The following is a 21,058-nucleotide window of genomic DNA, read 5'->3' as shown; positions in this document are numbered from 1 at the left end:
TAATTTCTCCGAATCCATTTTCTTTATAACAGTGGTGTGATCCAGGTGCCCTGGTGACCTCATGGGTCTGTGTCTATAATACAAGTCACTCTTTTAATGACAAATTATAGTTGCCTGATTCCCTCCCCCTAGATCTGGCTGCCAGAAACAAACCCCTTCAAAGTGCCCCCTAGTTGTTTCTGTGCATCCCTAGAGGGGGCCTTATATGCCCAGAGCCAGTCTGTCAGCTCCATCATATCTGCCCCCTGTTGCCTCTTCTGCATCTGTCCCCTACCCCAAACCAGCCTCATTTTTGCTAGGCCCGCACTGGATTGCCAAAATTATGCAAGGGTGCTGTTTGGGGATTCATTTAAATCTCCCTGTCCTGTGGACACCAGAGCAATGCTGTTTCTAAGTAGACAAAAAGAATGATCTTCTCCATCCTAAATGCAGCAAGCAACTCTGCCCAGTCCCAGAGTTTCTCTGAGTCATTCTTGAAAAATCCAGTAAGTCTCAGGCCCTTTTTTTCCTAGTAGCTATACTCCCAATGGATTGAAACACTTAGAGAAAGAAAAGACAGCATCCCATCCACACCATTCGCCTCTGCTTTTCATGATCTCGACCACACCCCAAACTCTTCCGCCCTCCTAGGTCTCCAAACAGAAGCTTGAATGACTGCAAGAAAAGGAGGGGGGGGGAGGGGGATATCTCACTAATTGCAGCTGAGCACCTGCTCCAGGGGCAAAGCTGAGTTTCTTGTTGTTGAAAATGGTACCTATCCGCAAGAGGCATTATGAAGATTAATTGAAGTAATGCAAATAAAAATACATTAAAATAATGCAAAAATAAAATAATGGAAAAAAATAAACTAATGAAAATGAAGGAAAGAAAGAAAGAAACAAAGAAACAAAGAAAGAAAGAAAAAGAAAGAAAGAAAGAAAAGAAAAAAGATTCCTGGCACAAAGAAATTTTCCCCAGGGCTTTAAAATATCAAAGATGATAAGATCCCTTTTCTGGTTAAATGTACATTTTCCAAATACTTTTCATGGACCCAGTGGAAATTTGCCTGCGCCTGGGATTCCAGGAAAGACTCGTGGGGCGCCCACCTCATCCCCCAACACAATCTCTTCTGATGGACTTTTAAGGCAGATCAAATAGTCAGAATTCCTTCCTCCTCTGTTCACCTGCCAGACACGTGGGGAGATGGGCTGTCTGTGGGTTTGGCGGGCTGGTGCCAGAACATGGGAGCACTATGCCTCCTCCCTGCTTTCTGCCCAGGGCAGGAAGGGGCCCACGGTGTCCCAGCCCACCCTCCTTCTGCCCACAAGCCCCAGGCATTTTAGTGCCGGCACTTCCCTGTGCCTTGAACCAAAAATATTAATAGAAGCTTGTTTCATCCACCGCTGTGCAAGGCCTTTCCCTTGACTCCTCCTCCCCAGAAATCCCCGGGCTCTTACTGAACTAACCCCACTCCTCCACACAGCAGGCCCTGCCCCTCCCACTTTCCAGCGAGGCTCCTGTGCAAGCACCCGGTAGCCCCTGCATTCGTTCCTTTTGCTTCTATTTTCCGCACAGGTGCTGCGTTCCAGGCATCCTGACAAAGCTGTCCCTTTTCCAATCTGGCCAGGCGCGACTCTGCATAATTGCGCTCTGCGGTCCACCTGCTCCCCCCCGGCAGTGCCGACCCCGCAGCAGGTGGGGCCCATTGCAAAACCTCCCAGGCGGAGTGAAGACTCACTGAGAAATGCCAAACTGGGTTACATAAGTGGGTTAGGCAGGTGGCAGTCAGGTGCGTTCTGCTAGGAAGTTGTGAGTCAGGAGCTGGGCAATGTGATTCTTACTTCTTGTTTTGGTTTCGTTTCAACAAGCGGTTATTGAATGTCTGGTGTGTTCACGGAAGTGTGACAGCTGATTCTAGATGTCAGAATACAGAAGTAGAAGGCCTCTGCGAACCAGTCCCTGAGGACATGAATACAACAATATACAGATAGTTCACAGTCCATGGGCAAATCAGACTCAGGAAGCAATATACACACGACATTGCAGCACAGATAATAGTGAGAATGTGTGCAAGGCACAGAAGTAAAGGGAGTAATTATTTCTGGAGTGTCTTCAGTGAGGAGGAGGTGACGGGTAAGCCGAGTTTAGAAAAATGAATACAGGGTTGCTGGGTGGATAAGAGAATAGAAGAACACGTGTCAGAGGGAAAGAGGTCTTTAAAGTTACAGAGGATGAACTAGAGGGGACTGTGACCAAGTGGGGACCCGAGCGGGTTTGGTACCTCTGCTAATCTTCTTCAGGACCCTTCACGGACACCTTAAATAAGCAAAAATGGTGAGCTGGCTCTGGACTACACTTCAAGACAAGCCTGTACCTTCCCCTTTCAGTCCTATGTATTAACTGGAGCTGCCACTGGGGGGTGTAGGGCTTTGGGGACAAAGGGATTGGCAAATCGTTCCAGGCACTGGAATAGAAACAAGAACAGGTAAGACAAAGGGTGTTGGATGTGATGCCGAGGGCTTAAACTTTATCCTGTAAGGCTGGGGCTTGCAAGCTGGTGGCTGTGAGATGGTGAGATGAATATCTATCTATCTATCTATCTATCTATCTATCTATCTATCTATCTATCTTAGGGACTTGTTTTGTTTAATTCTTACAAAGTTTTAAAAGTCGGCACCTTTCTAGGCTCTCTTGGAAGAATCAGAAGATCTGATGTTACTGGATTCATGATCCTGCAGTGAGCTGGCTTCGGGTTACAACCGCCTCCTGTAAACCATCCCATTGGTTTTTGGAAGGAGAGTGTCCAATGGTAGGATTTGGATTAATACGTCTGGTAGGTGATTGGGTCTGACAGGAGGACACTGTGTCGTGCGGGGCGGCCTGCGGGGTCTCTGCTCCCGCTCCCCACACAAGAACGCAGGACATGGTGAGGCCAAAAAGGAACACCCACGGAGCCATAGACAGGGGAGTCATACCACTACGGTCTCACTGGAGGCTGGGTTCACTGGACGTGCGACCTGCTGTCCGTTTTCTCTGCAACCGACAGACGACTCTCCTCCACTCTCCTCCACTCTCCTCCGCTCTCCTCCACTCTCCTCCACTCTCCTCCACTCTCCTCCACTCTCCTCCGTAGCCGCAGCAGCTATATTAGTGGCCAATGGCTCAATGGCTACAGCTGACGGCCAATCAGCCACAGCTGATGGCCATATACTACCCGAGCCAGCACCCCTCCACGTGAGGCCGAGAGCCTGTAAACTACTTTCTGGGGTTCTGCCCCCACACACTGAAAGCAGGGAGACAGGTCAGTCAGTGTTAGAGAGGGAGGGACAGTCAAGTGATGTTGGAAATGCACCCACCATGCACACGTGCAGATGCACACACGCACACTTCAAATATGGCAAAATGGCTCCCTCTTCCTCAATACTTTGAGTTCTTAGGTTTTCTGAGCTTATTGCCCCCTGTCTACATCCCCTATAGAGCTGTGCCATATTCTTCCTATGTTCAGCAAACATTTATTAACTAACTTGAAGGGAAAAAAATCGAGAATTGTACAGGGAAGTTTGGTGGGGAAATAAAAGAGTAGGTATCCGTGCTGACCCCACAGCTGGATGTAATCCACTGCAAATCACTTTCCAAATTATAATAACGGCTTACAGAGGGGAGTGTGGGGGCAGAGCCCCAGAAAGTAGTTTCCAGGCTCTCGGCCTCACATAGACAGGTGCTGGCTCAGGTAGTAAATGGCCATCAACTGTGATTGCATGGCCATCAGCTGTGGCTAGTTGGCCGTCAGCTGTAACCAGTGAGCCATTGGCCACAATATAACTGCTGTGGCTACGCTAGCAGAGAGAAGGAGAGAGGAGAAGGATGGGGGCTAGCAAGAAGATGGCGGCTGGGCTGGCAAGCGTGGATGGCGGTTTGCGGACAGTGTGGATCCAGCCTCCAGTGAGAGTATAGTGCCGCCAGAGAGAATATAGTGGTATGACTCCCCTACCTATGGCTCCGTGGGTGTTCCTTGTTGGCCTCACCATATCCTGCGTTCTTGTATGGGGAGCGGGACCAGAGACCCCGCAGGGTCTCCCGCATGACAAATGGCGCAGCGAGCAGGGTCTCCCGCACGACAGGGAGAAAGAGAGAAACCCTGCATTCCATTCCTACCTCCAATAGCTGCTCCCCTCCATTGCTGGGTGACCCACCTAGAGTGGTTCCTGGTCTCAACTTCTAGAGCTGAATGGAAGAAAGATTATGTAATGCCAGTCAAGTGCCAAGCAGATGAAAAGCAAGTAGCATTATTTGTCTGGCAATTGATCTAGCCAGCTTGTCTCTAGTGCTAGAGCTAATTTCATTCACAGGTGCATGTTATTTACTGATTTAACCATTTCTTTCAGTCCCACTTCCCAACATTACGTTTTTCCTGTGTGTGTGTCTTGGTTACAAATGTCAATAGAGATAGAAATCAAGGTTTGAGATTTCCTGCCAGGCATTTATTTGCACTCTCTGGCTCAGAACGGTGCATGGCTACTGGCAGTATTTTTGTGCCTCAGCTGTGGTGTGCGAATTGTGTAGGCAGAGTCTCACTCATTCATTCAGCAAGCATTTTGTCCTAGTGTGGGTTCTTGGGGAAGCAGATCCTACATCAAGGATTTGAGAGCAAGTCCTTTATTGGTGAGCTGAAGAAAATACCGGTTGTGAAATCAGGAAGTAAGACAGAGAAAGGAAGGCAGCCAATAAAGGGTGCATTGTCAGGTTGGCTGCCCTGGTGGGGCTTCATCATGCTGGGAAACTTTGGGATCAATTGTAGAAAACATGCCTCAGAGTTATCCCACCCAAGGCGTGAGGGAGCTGGAATATTTGTGTACCAACTCCTATCAATCATTGATTGAGGACTGCTCCAGGGAATGTGAATTCCCTGGAACTTCTGCCCTGCTACTAGTGTAGGCAAAATAGGTTTTGGTAGCCAGAGAAAGTGCTTAGGCGAAATAGGGCAGGTGCTGGCAGTTGGAAGTGGGACCAGCCAGGACTGAAACAATAAGGACAAGAGGCTATGGGTGGGGTAATGACAGCATCTGCTACATAGTCTTTGAGGACTTCCTGTGTGCAAGGCACAGTCATATAATAGTTATCAAGATGGATTTTGTCTGTCTTCACAGAGTTTATAGCTTAGTGGAGGAGACAAACAAGCAGTGCCCAAAAGACAGGATATTTTGTGATGGTAGGAAAGAGAAGTGTGTCTGGGAAGGCCTTCTAGAGAAGTTGACATCTAAGCTAGAGCTGTATTAGAACTGGAAGTATTCCCAGGTGGGAGAAGTAGCATGTGCAAAGGTCCTGAGGAGAGTGAATTTATGGCAAGCTTTGAGAGACTACAAGAAATTTGGTATGCCTGGATAATAGAGTTCAAGATGAGGATTCTAGAGAAGGAGCCAGGTGATGGAGAGCTTGGAAAACTGTTTGGACAGTTCCTAAAGGCAATTTCTTCCCAAGACCAAATCTACTTCTTCTTACTATTTCAAGTCCTTACGTGGGTGTCCTTAGCATCTTCCTCTCTACTTAAATCTTGCAGGCAACCTTTTCTTTTATACATATTGTAACAGAACAGAACCTTTTAAACATCTTAAATAGAAAATATGACAAAGGTTTATTTGATTTTATTACAGGTTTATTTGATTTTATTACAGGTATATGTCAATTACATATAATTGACAGATATTCCTGTTCTTAAATTCAATGGTTGGTTCAAACAGTATTTATAAAGAACAGGCCCATAAGGTACTCAAAATGTGTAATGGGGTGTGGAATATTGTATTTTCCAAAAATAGTTGCAATGACACCTCTTAACCCGCATTCTTTTTACAATATGATTTGATACTCCTCCCAATGAGAGGTGGGTCCTATGTGCCTTCCTCTTGGATCTGGGTGGGCTTGTGACTACTGTGGTAGTGGTACTATGTGACTTTTGAGTCTAGGTCATAAAAGGCAAGATTTCCCTGGGTTTTCTAGGGATACTTGCCTTTGGAACCCTGAGTTTCCATGTAAGAAGTTTGAAGCTGCCATGCTGTGAGGAAGCCCAGGTCACATGAAGAAGTCATGGTTAGTAGTTCTGGCTAGAATCAACTGACAGACACATGAGTAAAGAAACCTTCAGATGATTCCTACCTCCAGCCACTGAGTCACTCTGAGCCTTTGAACCCTCCTAGCTGAGGCTGCCAACCTTATTGAACAGAGATAAGCCATCCCCACAATGCCCCTTCTGAATTTTTGACCCATAGAATCCATAAGCATTGTAAGTTGATTATTCTAAAAAACTAAGTTTGGGGGTAAATTGCCCTGCAGAAAAAAGTGACTCTTATAGTTGGAAGACAGGCTTACATAGCTGAGTCACTTAGAGGACAATCTAACATCATATATAAAAGGACCAACTTTGTGCTATAGATCGTAAGCACCATCTCTGGAAGGAGAAAGGAGACTTCACAGTTGTCTGGAGTTTATATGGAAGGCTTCTTAGAGGAGTTTGGGCTGGAGCCCAGTCTTGAAAGATTGTTGACTACCCTTCAGTTACTTCCTCTTCCAAACAGACCTACATTTCTTTTGACAAACGTCTCCTCCCCAGTTCTCAGCCATTTTGTCTCCCTGGGGTTGACACTCCAACCCTGGAGCAGGCTGTGATTGGATTAAACTTTAATGATTAGTTCAGAGCCAAGGAGGCCACCCATGCCCAGGACTTCCTGGAAAGAAAAGCTTTATGTCTTTTGCTTGGAAACTACCTGAAGATACTCAATGTAGTATAAGGCTGTGAAACAACCTTTCTACTTCAAAACGGGAGCCTAGGGCTCCCGGAGGCAGGGCGTGGCCACAGGGTGGAAGCCAGGAATGAGGCCCCACTGTGGGATGTATTATAGATCAGAGAGAGAGAAGGGAGCCAGGGAAAAACAAGGCCATTGGTGATATAATTTGATTTGCTACATAAACCCTTGCTGGAAGCTAGTCCTAGCCCTAGACTTTTCAATGTCCTTTATAATGCAGACTACCGTGTTTCCCTGAAAATAAGACCTAGTCGGACTCCTAACTGGTAGCAATGGGTAGAATTTGTTACCTGTCAAGGAGGTAAAGCATGACTGGCAAAGGGAAAGGGAAACATTTTCCAAGTATGTATCACAGTGAGGCAAAGGAAGAATAGTTCCCAAATCAAAGATGTTTATTTGGTGTAACATTTCCCAAAGTTACTTTTTTTTTTCTTTAGTTGGGCAATAAATATGTATAAACCCACTGTATGCCAGTCACTGTGCTGTGTGTTGGGGATAAGACACCGAATAAGAGAGTGGTGGTCCCTGCCTTTGTGGAACTTGCAGTCCAATGGGAAAAACAGATATTGCAATGGTTATAAGTGGGATGAATGGGTGGGGAAGGAATGGAAGATGTGATGGAAGTTATAACAAGGCCTCACTAGGTTGGGGGCAGGGGGTGAAGGAAGTCTTCCCTGAGAAAGTAAAGTGATTTAAGCATGGCCTAGAAGACAAGTAAAGATTTAATTAGTCATTAGGGGAGGGATTTGGGGGAAGTATTCTAGGCAGAGAGAATAGCATATCTTTGGCTATAGGATTTCTATGGGCTTTAAAATTGTAAATGTGCATTGTGAACCCCAAGAGGGGCTGAGGTATGCAGTATTCCCCAAACTTGTACACGTGGAGCTCTGATTTATTAGAGGAACATCTTGTAGGACTTAGAAAAGCAGGCATGGCTTTAGGAATGAACAGAAGTGTTCCAGGGACAGAGGAAATATGGTCCTGAATCAGGTAAAGGCCTATGTATGAGACTAGAGGGAGATACATAGATGATAGATGGATGGATGGATGGATGGATGGATGGATGGATGGATGGATGGATGGTGGAGGTGTTTCAGAAAGAGGATCCTTGGCTTTGCACAGGAAAGAATTCAAGCGTGAGCCAGATAATAAAGCGATAGCAGTTAAGTAAGATGTTTTCTACTCCACAGCTATAGTAGAGGCTGCCCTTGGGCAAGAGACAACCCTGACCCTACTTACAGCAGTGTTTTTTTTTTTTTTTTTCAGATTTTTTTTTTTTTTTACTTTTTTTTTTTTGTTTTGTTTTGTTTTTTAATTAGTTTCAGGTGCACAAGAGAAAGCAAAACTTAGACGTTTATCATTTATATCCCTCACACTGTGTGAACCCCCCTCCCCCCATCCACTATCCCTCTGTACGTTCCCAAAACCTCTCACCTTCCCCTTATCCCCACCCCCCCGCCCCTCTAGCAACCCTCTGTTTTTCCTCCATGTTTCCAAAACTGTCTCTGATTAGTTCATTCACTTATTCTTTTCTTTAGATTCCGCATATAAGTGAGATCATATGGTATTTGTCTTTCTCTTTCTGACTTATTTCACTTAACATAATGTTCTCTAGGTCCATCCATGTTGTTGCAAATGGTAAGATTTCTTTCTTCTTTATGGCTGCGTAATACTCCATTGTATAAATGTACCACAGTTTCTTAATCCAGTCATCTACTGATGGGCATTTCGGTTGTTTCCAGGTCTTGGCTATTGTGTATAGTGCTGCAATAAACATAGGAGTGCATAAAGATTTTTGAATTGGAGTTTTGGATTTCTCCGGATAGATACCTAGGAGTGGGATTGCTGGATCATAAGGTAGTTCCATTTTCAGATTTTTGAGATACCTCCAAACTGTTTTCCATAGTGGCTGCACCAATCTGCATTCCCACCAACAGTGCACCAGTGTTCCCTTTTCTCCACATCCACGCCAGCACTTGTTGTTTGTTGATTTATTGATGATAGCCATCCTGACTGGGGTGAGGTGGTATCTCATTGTGGTTTTTATTTGCATTTCTCTAATGGTTAGTGAGGTTGAACATTTCTTCATATGTCTGTTTGCCATCTGTGTGTCCTTTTTAGAAAAATGTCTCTTCATGTCCTCTGCCCATTTTTTAATTGGGTTGTTTGTTTTTTTGGAGTTGAGTTGAGTGAGTTTTTTATAAATTTGTGATATTAACCCCTTATCAGATATATCATTGGCAAATATCTTTTCCCAATCAGTAGGATCCTTTTTGTTTTATTGATGGTTTCCTTTGCTGTGAAAAAGCTTTTTAGTTTGATGTAATCCCACATGTTTATTTTTCTCTTACTTCCCTCGCGAGGATATATCAATAAAAATCTTACTCCGGGTAATGTCTGTGAAGTTTCTTCCTATATTTTCTTCTAGGAATTTTATGGTTTCAGATCTTACATTTAAATCTTTAAGCCATTTTGAATTTATTTTTGTATGTGGTGTAAGGAGGTGATCCAGCTTCATCTTTTTGCATGTGTCTGTCCAAGTTTCCCAGCACCATTTATTGAATAGACTGTCTTTACCCCACCGTACATTCTTGCTTCCATTGTCATAGATTAAATGGCCATATAGGCATGGATTTATTTCTGGACTCTCTATTCTGTTCCATTGATCTATGGGTCTGTTTTTATGCCAGTACCATGCTGTTTTGATTACTGTAGCCTTGTAGTATAATTTGAAGTCAGGTATTGTTATACCTCCCACTTTGTTCTTATTTCTCAAGATTGTTGAAGATATCCGGGGTCTTTTGTTATCCCATATAAATTTTAGGATTATATGTTCTATTTCTGTGAAAAATGTCATTGGTAGTTTGATAGGAATTGCGTTGAATATATATATATTGCCTTAGGCAGTATGGACATTTTAACTATATTAATTCTTCCTATCCATGAACATGGTATGTGTTTCCATCTATTTGTATCTTCTTTCATTTCTTTCTTCAGTGTCTTATAATTTTCTGAGTACAGATCTTTTACTTCTTTGGTTAAATTTATTCCCAGGTCTTTTATAGTCTTTGGAGCAATTGTAAATGGGATTGTTTTTTTTAATTTCTCCTTCTGATGTTTTATTATTGGTATATACAAATGCAACTGATTTCTGAATATTAATTTTGTATCCTGCTACTTTACTAAATTCATCTATCAGCTCTAATAGTTTCTTGGTGGAGTCTTTAGGGTTCTCTAAATATAGTATCATATCATCTGCATATAATGACAGTTTTACTTCCTCCTTACCGATTTGGATGCCTTTTATTTCTTTTTCTTGTCTGATTGCTGTGGCTAGAACTTCCAGCACTATGTTGAATAGAAGTGGAGAAAGTGGGCAGCCTTGCCTTGTTCCTGATTTTAAGGGGAATGGTTTTAGTTTTTCCCCATTGAGTATGATGTTAGCTGTGGGTCTATCATATATGGCCTTTATTATGTTGAGATATGATGCCTCTATTCCCACTTTCTTAAGGGTTTTTATCATGAATGGCTGCTGAATTTTATCAAATGCTGTTTCTGAGGCGATTGATATGATCATATGATTTTTATTTTTCATTTTGTTAATGTGGTGTATCACATTAATTGATTTATGGATGTTGAACCACCCTTGCATACCAGGGATGAATCCCACTTGATCATGGTGTATAATCTTTTTAATGTATTGCTGAATTCTGTTTGCTAGTATTTTGTTGAGGATTTTTGCATCTATGTTCATTAGCGATATCGGCCTGTAGTTTTCTTTTTTGTGGTGTCTTTGTCTGATTTTGGGATCAGGGTGATAGTGGCTTCAGAAAAGTGTTTGGGAGTCTTCCTCCTCTGGATTTTTGGAAGAGTTTGAGGAGAATAGGTGACAATTCATTTTTGAACGTTCTGTAAAATTCACCTGTAAAGCCATCTGGTCCAGGGCTTTTGTTTGTTGGGAGATTGTTGATTACTGATTCAATTTCCTTGGTGGTAATCAGTCTATTCAGGTTTTCTGTCTCCTCTTGAGTTAGCCTTGGGAGGTTGTATGCATCTAGGAAATTGTCCATTTCTTCCAGGTTGTCAAATTTGTTGGCATACAGTTGCTCATAGTAATTTCTTAGGATTTTTGTATCTCTGCGGTGTCTGTTGTCACTTCTCCTCTTTCATTACTGATTTTATTAATTTGGGTCCTCTCTCTCTTTTTTTTAATGAGTCTGGCTAAAGGTTTGTCAATTTTGTTTATCTTCTCTAAGAACCAACTCTTGGATTCATTGATCTTTTGTATTGTTTTTCTGGTTTCTATTTCATTTATTTCCGCTCTGATCTTTATTATCTCCTTCCTTGTACTCCCTTTGGGCTTATTTTGTTGTTCTTTTTCCAGATCCCTTAAGTGTGAAGATAAACTGTTGATTAGTGATGTTTCTTGTTTCTTTAGGTAGGCCTGCAGTGCTATGAACTTCCCTCTTAGGACTGCTTTCGCTGCATCCCATAGATTTTGGGTCGTTGTATTTTCATTTTGTTTGTCTCGAGATATCTTTTGATTTCTTCCTTGATCTCCTGTTTGACCCATTCATTATTTAGTAACATATTATTCAGCCTCCATGAATTTGTGTGTCTTCCAGTCTTTTCCTGTAGTTCATTTCTAATTTCATAGCACTGTGGTCAGAGAAGACAATTGGTATGATTTCAATTTTCTTAAATTTATCCAGACTTGCTTTGTGGCCTAACATATGGTCTATCTTGGAGAATGTTCCATGTGCGCTTGAGAAGAACGTGTATTCTGCAGCATTGGGGTGGAATGCTCTGAAAATATCGGTTAAATCCAAGTGGTCCAATGTGTCATTTAAGGCTGTTGTTTCCGTATTGATTTTCTGTCTGGAAGACCTGTCCCTTGTTGTCAGAGGTGTGTTGAAGTCCCCTACTATGATAGTGTTACTGTTGATCTCCATCTTTATGTCAGTCAATATCTGTTTTATATATTTAGGTGCTCCTATGTTGGGTGCATAGATGTTTACTAGGGTTATATCCTCTTGTCGAATTGATCCCTTTATTATTATATAGTGTCCATCTTTGTCTTTTAATATTTTCTTCATTTTAAAGTCTATTTTGTCAGAGATAAGTATTGCAACTCCAGCTTTTTCTCATTTCCATTTGCATGGAATATCTTACTCCAACCCTTCACTTTTAGCCTGTGTGTGTCTTTTGATCTGAGGTGAGTCTCTTGTATACAGCATATACAAGGGTCTTGCTTTCTTATCCATTCAGCCACCCTATGTCTCTTGATTGGAGCATTTAAACCATTTACATTTAAAGTGATTATTGATAAGTACATAGTTATTGCCATTTTTAAATTTGTGGTTAGATTGTTTTCATCTTTCTTCTATTTACAGAAGTCCTTTTAGTATTTCTTGCAATGCTGGCCTGGTGGTAATGAATTCCTTTAGCTTATTCTTTTCTGGGAAGCTCTTTATCTCCCGTCAATTTTAAATGATAGCCTTGCTGGATAAAGCAACCTAGGTTGTAGGCCTTTGTTTTCCATCACTTTGAGTATCTCCTGCCACTCCCTCCTGGCCTTCAATGTTTCTGCAGAAAAGTCATTTGATAGTCTTATGGGAGTTCCCTTGTATGTAACCCTCTGTCTTTCTCTTGCTGCTTTTAGGATTCTCTCTTTGTCTTTAATCTTTGCCATTTTAACTATAATGTGTCTTGGAGTGGACCTGTTTGGGTTTATCCTGGTTGGAACTCTCTGCACTTCCTGGACTTGTATGTTGGTTTCCTTCATCAGGTTAGGGAAATTTTCAGACATTATTACTTCAAATATGTTCTCAATCCCTTGTTTCTTCTCTTCACCTTCTGGTATTCCTATGATGCATGTTGTTGCGCTTGATGTTATCCCATAGGTCTCTTAAACCATCTTCATTGTTTTTTATTCTTTTTCTTTCTGTTGTTCTGTTTGGGTGATCTCTGCTAACTTGTCTTCTAAGTCGCTGATTCGATCCTCTGCTTCATCTAACCTGCTGTTAATTCCTTCAAGTGAGTTCTTTATTTCGGTAACTGTGTTCTTTAGTTCTAACTGGTTGTTCGTTATGATTTCTACATCCTTCTTGATGTCCTCTCTAAGTTCCTTAAACATTCTTATCATCAGTATTCTGAACTCTGTCTCTGACAGTTTGGTTACCTCTGCTTCATTTAGTTCCATTTCTGAAGGTTTCTTCTGTTCTTTTATTTGGGATATGTTTCTTTGTTTCCTCATTCTGGCTGACTCTCTGTGTTTGCTTCGATGTATTAGGTAGATGCCCTGGAGTTCTTAGTTCTTGCTGGATTAGTATATAATAAATGTCCTTTATATTTGACTTGCACTACTTCGTTCTTCTCCCCTGCGTGTGCTCTAAAAGTGACTCTTGTGTTGTGTATATTGTCCTGTTAAAGAAGATCCTTAATTGCTTTTCGCTTGTGAGTAGGTGGAGTTAACTCCTAGGCTGACTAGTTGTGAGACTTGGCTTTGCCCACACAGGGTATTCTGCTGCATGAGGGTTGATCGCTTAGATGTGGTTTGCCCTTTGGCCTCTATGTGCCTGTAAAGAATCCCCTCTGGGTGTGTCACTTGTAGGTCAAACCCGGTAGTACTCTGGCTTGGTCTGGAGTTGGCCGCTGGGTATGTTGAATCTTGTGCCTCTTAAGCTGGGCACTGGTAGGGCAATTACAGAACAAAGCAAATCACCAAGCACAACAACAACAATAAGGAAAAAGTCAAATACATTCACATGTAAAAAAACAATCGACAACCCCCACTCGACACAGGCAATGATGTCAAAAATATAAAGACAAATCAAAACAGAACAAAAAAAACAGCGCCAGTTGTGGCTTAAGCCCACCAAGTAATCTCCAGGTTGTTCTCTGCTGTAGCACAGAGTCCCCACTCGACACAGGCAAAGATATAAAGACAAATCAAAACAGAACAAAAAAAAAACAGCGCCAGTTGTGGCTTAAGCCCACCAAGTAATCTCCAGGTTGTTCTCTGCTGTAGCACAGAGTGCCCTGCGTATTGTGCAGGTAGAGCCGGTCACCTGATGCCCAGAGTGACGCTGAGGCTGCAGCTTTAGATGCGTGGGGCTGAGGGGTCTGGACAGTAGGTTTTACAAAGCCAGTGCAGTTTCTGCCCTTGTCGGCACATATGCACACCGAGAATAGCACCACCAGCCCTGTGTCCAGCTCTCCTGAGTCTTAGGGCACCTCTTCCCTGTGTGTGTGTGTGTGGGGGGGGGGCAGGGGATTCCTCAGCTGCTGAAAGCTGAGAACTGCATCTGCCACTTACTGCTGATCCCTGGGAGTGCCTCCGCCGATGTAATTGCCCCGCCCTAGGCAGGCCAGAAAGGGTGGGGGCTGGGGATGGAAAGAGGGGTCTTCTCTTTCCCAGCCCAGCTGTGTCACACCCCACCCACAGGCCAGAAACAGTGGTATCTGGGGATGGATGAGTCTCCTGTCTCCTAGGCCAGGGCAAACCACACTCTTCTCAGCCTCTTCCCTGGGCCAGAGCCAGCGGCCAGTCTTCCCATAGCCCAAACCCCAAGGCTCCTCTGTAATCTGACACTGCTCTTCAGATCAGGAGCCAGTTCAAGTCTCTGGAAGGGTGGGGGTAGGATTGGAAGAGCGGGGGGAGGGGCCCAGGTATGGAGTTATTTGCCTCAAATGCTAGATATCCTGCCTCTGCTGTGGGATGCAAAGTAAAGTCCGCCGCCTGGCTTTTGTGTTCTCCCTTTTGTCCTGGTAACCCCTGCGTCTCTGCAGCTGGGGATGTGGTTGCCCCGCTCTAGGCTGGCTAGAAAGGGTGGGGGCTGGGGATGGAAGGAGGGGTCTTCTCTTTCCCAGCCCCGCTGTCTTAACACTCTTCCCGCAGGCCAGAAAAGGTGGTGGCTGGGGGCAGAAGATTCCCAGCTCCTAGCCTCCTCCCTGGGCCAGAGCTGCCCGCCTGTCTTCCCGGAGCCCGGGCTCCAAGGCGCCTCTGTAATCTGTCGCTGCTCCTTAGTGCAGGGGCTAGATCAAGTCTCTAGAAAGGCGGGGGTAGGGTCGGAAGAGCGGGGGGAGGGGCCCAGGTATGGAGTTTGTCCTTTGTCAGGCCTAAGACTTAATTGGAGGTAGCTGGAGTTATTGCCTCAAATGCTGGATATGCTGCCTCTGCAGCGGAGAGGTCCGCTGTGGGACGCAGGGCAAAACGCCCACCTCCTGGCTTCCGGGCTCTCCTCCGTCCTGGGATATCCTGTGTATCTGTAGCCGTGGGTGTGGGCTGGAATTTCACAGGCACAGGTGCGGAGCAGATTTCCACAACCCAAGGGTGGGGGCCGAATTTCTACCGCCACAGGTGTGGACCGCGATTCCAACCCGCGTCCCCACCGCCACCGCAGGTGCGGCGTGTCTCCGCTCCGCTCCCTTCCTTCTTCCCCTGCTCGCCCAATTTTTCCCCACCTGCAAGAAATCCCTGCGCGAGTCTCTTCGCTGTTCTGTGTGATGAGCAGAGAGTCCTTTGATGGGTTATAAGCTTCCCATTTCTGATAAGATCGGACGGAGAACTCAAAAAGTGCGCCCCGCTGCCGCCATTCCTATCTAGCAGTGGTTTTTATTAGGCTTTTAAATATGGGAATAAAGGGGATAAATATTCTTATTAGTTCTCTGAAGGGGTGGTTTTTTTGCTGGAAATTTAGAATGTACCGCTTTTTTGTCCCAATATGGTCCTCCCCTGAGGTGTCATGGCACAGGTGGGAGTGTCGTTTATCATGGAGATGTATTACAATGACCATGTGACATGGCTGGAGGTTACTTGGAGGTGAATCTTGCCGCCATCTTGGTTTTGACTCGTTCTGGCTGGTTTGTACCACATCCTGGTTCACTAGCTTTCTGCCTTTTGCTGATGGTTGTGATATATTTGGAGGACCTGCCTCTGCCCTATCTCAGAGGGAGAGGGGAAATATTAGACAAGACCAGAGGGGTCAGGATAGGAGGGCTTTGAATGTCAGTGTAAATAGGTTTTTGGTGCCTCAGTGTAGATTCGTGGCTGAGGTTGTTTGTGAGAAGTTTGGGAACAAGAAGGGGGTTGCAGTGATCCGAGCATGAAGTAATGAAATTACAGGCAAACGGGGTAGCGGGGGAGAGAAATGGGTAAATTTAAGAAACACCACAGAGGAGAAACAGGCACTTATTAATGATAGATATTGTTGGCATAAGAAACATCCAAACCTGTAGAGAATTTTAATGAGTTTGAGCCAAACTGACGACAATTGCCAGAAAGAAAAATCTCAACTGATTAAGAAAATGCTCTGCAGAATTGCAGTTTTGCAGCTTATTTTACATATTAGAATAAAAGGAGAAGATATAAGGAAGGTTACTTGAAATCCATTTGGTAGATTAAAGGAGTGGGAGAAAGCAAAGCAGGGAAATCTCTGAGATTGGATAAAAAGTAAATTGGAAGTACTTTTTTTACACTAGTGGGTATAGGATAGTTAATAATGAACATTTACAACACATAGCGTATTGGGGAATAAGATAACAATGAAGGGTTTTGTCAACTCTGTTTTGGTGTGGTGGGTTGTGTCCCAAGGGATCTGGAAAAAGGGATTACCCTGACATTTCAAGGTTCTGTTGTCTTAGATGCAAAAAGACAATAGGCAGGCTCACTTAAAGTAAAGACTGACCTTTGTCACGGAAGCTATAGGCCAAGGATGTGACTATTGGCTGTGATTCACTTTTAATTAGGAATTTTCATGTTCTGACCATCCTCTATGGTTACTTTCAGTCTCTGAGTTTGTAGGGCCACCATGCTGGCCTCCCCTGAGTTTGTCAGATTTAGCATGTGGCCCCTTTTTCATCCATACTATCTAGAGTGAAAAGAAGGGCAGCAGGAGGCAAAGTTTAGAGACTGGGTTTTGGAGGAAGAAGAACTCTAGAAAAAAATGGAGGGCTGGCCAGTTAGCTTAGTTGGTTAGAGAGCAGTGCTCTTAACAAGGTTGTGGTTTGATCCCCGCATGGACCACTGTGGGCTGCGCTCTTCACAGCTAGATTGAAACAACTACTTGGCTTGGAGCTGATAGGTCCTGGAAAAACACACTTAAAATAAATAAAAGTTAAAAAAAAAGAAAAAGAAATGGAAGCCTCTTTCTTTCTAGCCATCATTAGTTTACTGCACAGTGGCAGAAAAATTTCAAGTGGCTGAATGTGTATGCGTTTGCCAAATCATTAGCAGCGCTGAAAAACCTGGGACAGCAGAGAGAGCAGTAGAAAGTTCTGGTAAATAGAAGCTTGGAGATTTTCAGTGGGTTTTAATCATCAGTCTCATTCATCCCCTCTGCCCCCTGAGATCTGCCTCTATTTTTGTGCACAATGGTCCACGTGTGTGACATCGTTTACCTCAAACCTGTGCAACCACATTTCATTAGGAGGAGACTGACAGACATTTCCTATCAGGTCAGGATGTGATAACAGATGAAAAAGAGAAGGTATTTAGGAGAAAAATAACTCAGCATGACACCATTCATCAATTTTTTTTCTCTCTCCCTTTTTCATCTTGCCTGACCTACTACCCTAAAACATCCGTGATGAGAAATGTAGGCACAGATAGTGTTCTATGAAATGGCTTTCTCACGGAGCAGCAACCATGATGAATGTGGCCCCACACACAAGTGACGTTTTTTATCCCTTAATTACCACTCATGTCTTTGGGGAATCGGCATGTTCCGCTCAGTTAGGACCAGGGCCTGCTATGAGGGCTCCCTAGAGGTCACAACAAGGTGCCCATTGCAGCCTGCTGCAGATTCTGAAAGACTCCTTCAGAAACCCACAACCGAATCCTGTTCCCATTCTCTAGTAATTACATTTGAGGTTGAGTGCTACTCTTGACCTGGATGTTTCCTCTGGTCCTTTGTCTTCCTATAAAAGGCACTATGGACAAATAACCATCACCCAGAATCCTGATTCATGGCCCCCAGAGAAGTCCAGTAGGCCTTTGTTGGAATTGGAATGAGCATTCATATTTCACCCAATTCAGGGCATGTTCCCTGAGCATCTCTGCACCAGGCACAGTGCTCAATTGGGCTAGACTAGTGACGGGAACAGACCTGGAACAAGTAACACCACAACACAGCGGCCTGTGAAGAGGCTGTGTGAGGAGACGCCAGCAGGGGCTGGGGACACAGGGAAGGAGGCATCACTTGACTCTGGGGATTAAGGAAGGTGTCAAGAAGAGGTGACACTTGACCTTGAAGAGTTAGTAGGATTTTGACAGGTGGAGAAAGATACGCAGGCAGAGACAACAGCATGAGTTTATGACCTTATTAGAGGAAAAAATAACAGGAAAAAGCATGGCCTCTGACATCAAAAAGTGGTGTGGCCTTAAGATTAGGCATTGCAAATGTCACATTCACCTCTTCATGAATAACAATATAATGGTGAAATTCTAATGAGTGTTATTTTTGTCAGGCACCCTGCTATGTGCTGTACATGAATTTTCTCTTTTAATTCTATACAGTTTAATGAGGCAGTAACTGATATTACTTTCCTTTGACAGATGAGGAATCTGAGACTTGGAGAACTTCAGTAACGTGCCCAAGGCCACACAGCTGGAAGCCCTCAAGCCAGGCCTGTCTGCCCCACAGCCAGGCCCCATTCCCTCTCACTGGCAGATGTGGAACATGGTAGTGTGCCAGATTTTCAAACTGAGCCGCGCTCTTAAGACACACAGATTCTCAGACCCCACTCCCAGAAAAATGATTCAGTGGGTCTGGGGAGAGGCCACTGCTCTGTACTTTTAGAGACGTCCTGGGTGAGTCTGATGGAAAACAATGACATAGGAGCTATGAGCGTCGCAGAGCGGTGTCTATCCAGACCCACCTCCAGAGTTCTGCTGTTCTTTCAACTCCCGTCTCGGTGAGAAGGATGTTATGCACAGCCTGAAAGATGGGGCTCTGTACCTGGCCCTGCTGCCAGCCGGCTGTCTGAGTTTGAACGAGTCTTGGCCTCTCTGATTTTTAATTCTTTGCATGCAGAATATGGGAGGTGGACCAGATGAGTCCTGAGATTGCCGCAGCTTTTATCATTCAATGATTCTGCTGAACAACGACAGAATTCTTCTGTTAGGATGACAAATCCAGAAATTGAAGCTAAGAAGTCTGTATTAGACTTATAGGGTCACTGTAATAAAGTACCACAGACTGAATGGCTTAAATAATGGTAATTTACTATCTCAGAGTTCTGGAGGTGGGAAGTCGAAAATCCAGATTTTGACAGAGTTGCTTCTTTCTGAGGGCTGTGGGGAAGAATCTGCTCTAGGCCTCTCCCCTAGCTTTTGGTGGCTTGCTGGCAATCTTTGTCATTCCTTGGCATGGAGAAGCATCACCTCAATCTCTGTCTCCATCTTCACACAGTGTCCCCGCTGTGTGTGTGTCTGTATCCAAACGTCCCCTTTTCATAAGGGTACCTACCAGTTATACTGGAGGAGGGACTCATTCTGCTCCAGTATGGCCTCATCTTAACTAATTATATCTGCAATGACCTTATTCCCAATTAAGGTCACAGTCTGAGGTATTGGTGGTTATAGCTTCAACATATGAATTTTCAGAGGACCCAATTTAACACATAACAAAATCCAAGTGGAAAACACCACTAAAATGAACCCAAATCACTTGAACTTGAGCTACGTTTCATCATCACTCAGGAATATTTGTTGCAAACAATAAAACCCACTCTTGCCAGCTTATGCTAGAAAAGAATTTACTAAAGGATGTTGGCTCACTCCAGCGGGGCTGCTGGGTCAAGAAGGACACACATGCTGCCCTGTGGCCCTGCTTTCGTGGAGGCCCTGTCACCACAGCTGGGCACAAACGTGCAGCTCCCAGGACATGGCTCTTTGCTGGATGCAGGCTGCTAGGACACTGACCCCCAGGGAAGGTAGGTGACGAGCCTTGTGCATCATCTTCCTCCTCAACAGATGCTCACCCAGGTATGTCTCAGATTCTCTTACTGGGATAATTTGGATAATTTGAAATGGAAAATGTGTATGCCCTTTGACTCAGCAAGTCCACACCTATGAGTTTTCTTCCCAAAGAAAATAATTCAATGAGTGCCCAGAGATATATTTATAAATACGTTTGTTTATCAAATAATATATAAACCAAAACACTTCAATACCTGTCAGTGGTAGAATCGTTAAATAAACCATGATACTAGGAATAAATAAACGTTAAACAAACCATGGAAAAGTGCCAGGAATGAGGCCACATTAAGTATAATGGCATAAATCAATGGTTCTCAGCTCGGTCAGACCCAGTGACCCCTTTATTTATTTATTTATTTATTTATTTATTTATTTATTTATTTTTATTTTATTTTATTAAATTTATTGGGGTGACAATTGTTAGTAAAATTACATAGATTTCAGGTGTACAATTCTGTATTACATCATCTATAAATCCCATTGTGTGTTCATCACCCAGAGTCAGTTCTCCTTCCATCACCATATATTCGATCCCCCTTACCCTCATCTCCCACCCCCCGACCCCTTTTTATAGTAAATATTTATAATGCTCTCCTTACTATTCTGAAATGAAATTAATAGATAATATAACCTACATACATAATTTTAAAAAAAAATCAATATAATGACACATGTTTAAAAAATCACTGTATTGATTGCCTTAACTGTAACATAAAAGAGAAATAAGAAGAAAGGACTTGATAATGAAATGTTTCAATATGTAAATGCATAGGCATGAGTACACTAGGAGACATACGGAATAGTGAGGTTGATCCCTATGTGTGGAATCACCAGGAAGGTCCCAGGCAGCAATATAGACACTTCAACTGTGTGCAGGTGGAGTTCAGATCTCATTAGCTGCAATGCTACTGATGATGGGATTTTCCAAAATGAACAAAATGAGATACAATCCTCTCTCTATATCCCTCCATATTCCTGAAAAATACAGTGTATGTTAAAACCACACAAAAATTATTTTTGTCTAAATTAAAATAGTTTGGATCTTAGCTCAGATTACTCTAAACAGGTTTTTCAACTACATGAATGTCTGTGTGATATTTCAAAATTATGAGGGATGCTTGTCTACGTGAAGGATTGACTTCACAATTTAGGATGCTCAGCATCCTTGGGCCCCCACCTAGTAAATTCCAAGAGCCTACCAAACAAAAAGCCCCGTCCCCCCACATTTCCAACACACTCCCATTATGGGGAAGAATGACCTCATGAGAGCTAGTTACCACTGATCTATGTTCGTAGACAT

The 21,058-nt window shown here is 43.6% G+C and overlaps 1 long non-coding RNA gene across 1 annotated transcript; it reads left to right on the top strand.

Annotated features, from left to right (window-relative positions):
- Nucleotides 1-1,805: 1,805 nt before the first annotated feature.
- On the top strand, nt 1,806-20,034 carry LOC141572413 (uncharacterized). Its single transcript, XR_012497774.1, has 3 exons — nt 1,806-2,112; nt 2,665-2,788; nt 18,334-20,034. It is a non-coding gene; the product is annotated as an uncharacterized LOC141572413 (long non-coding RNA).
- Nucleotides 20,035-21,058: the final 1,024 nt, after the last annotated feature.

Source organism: Rhinolophus sinicus, linkage group LG06 (genome assembly GCF_036562045.2).
Source record: "Rhinolophus sinicus isolate RSC01 linkage group LG06, ASM3656204v1, whole genome shotgun sequence".
NCBI classification, from domain to species: domain Eukaryota; kingdom Metazoa; phylum Chordata; class Mammalia; order Chiroptera; family Rhinolophidae; genus Rhinolophus; species Rhinolophus sinicus.
The sequence above is the reverse complement of the archived record's forward strand: the minus strand, read 5'-3'. Positions and strand labels throughout refer to the sequence as shown.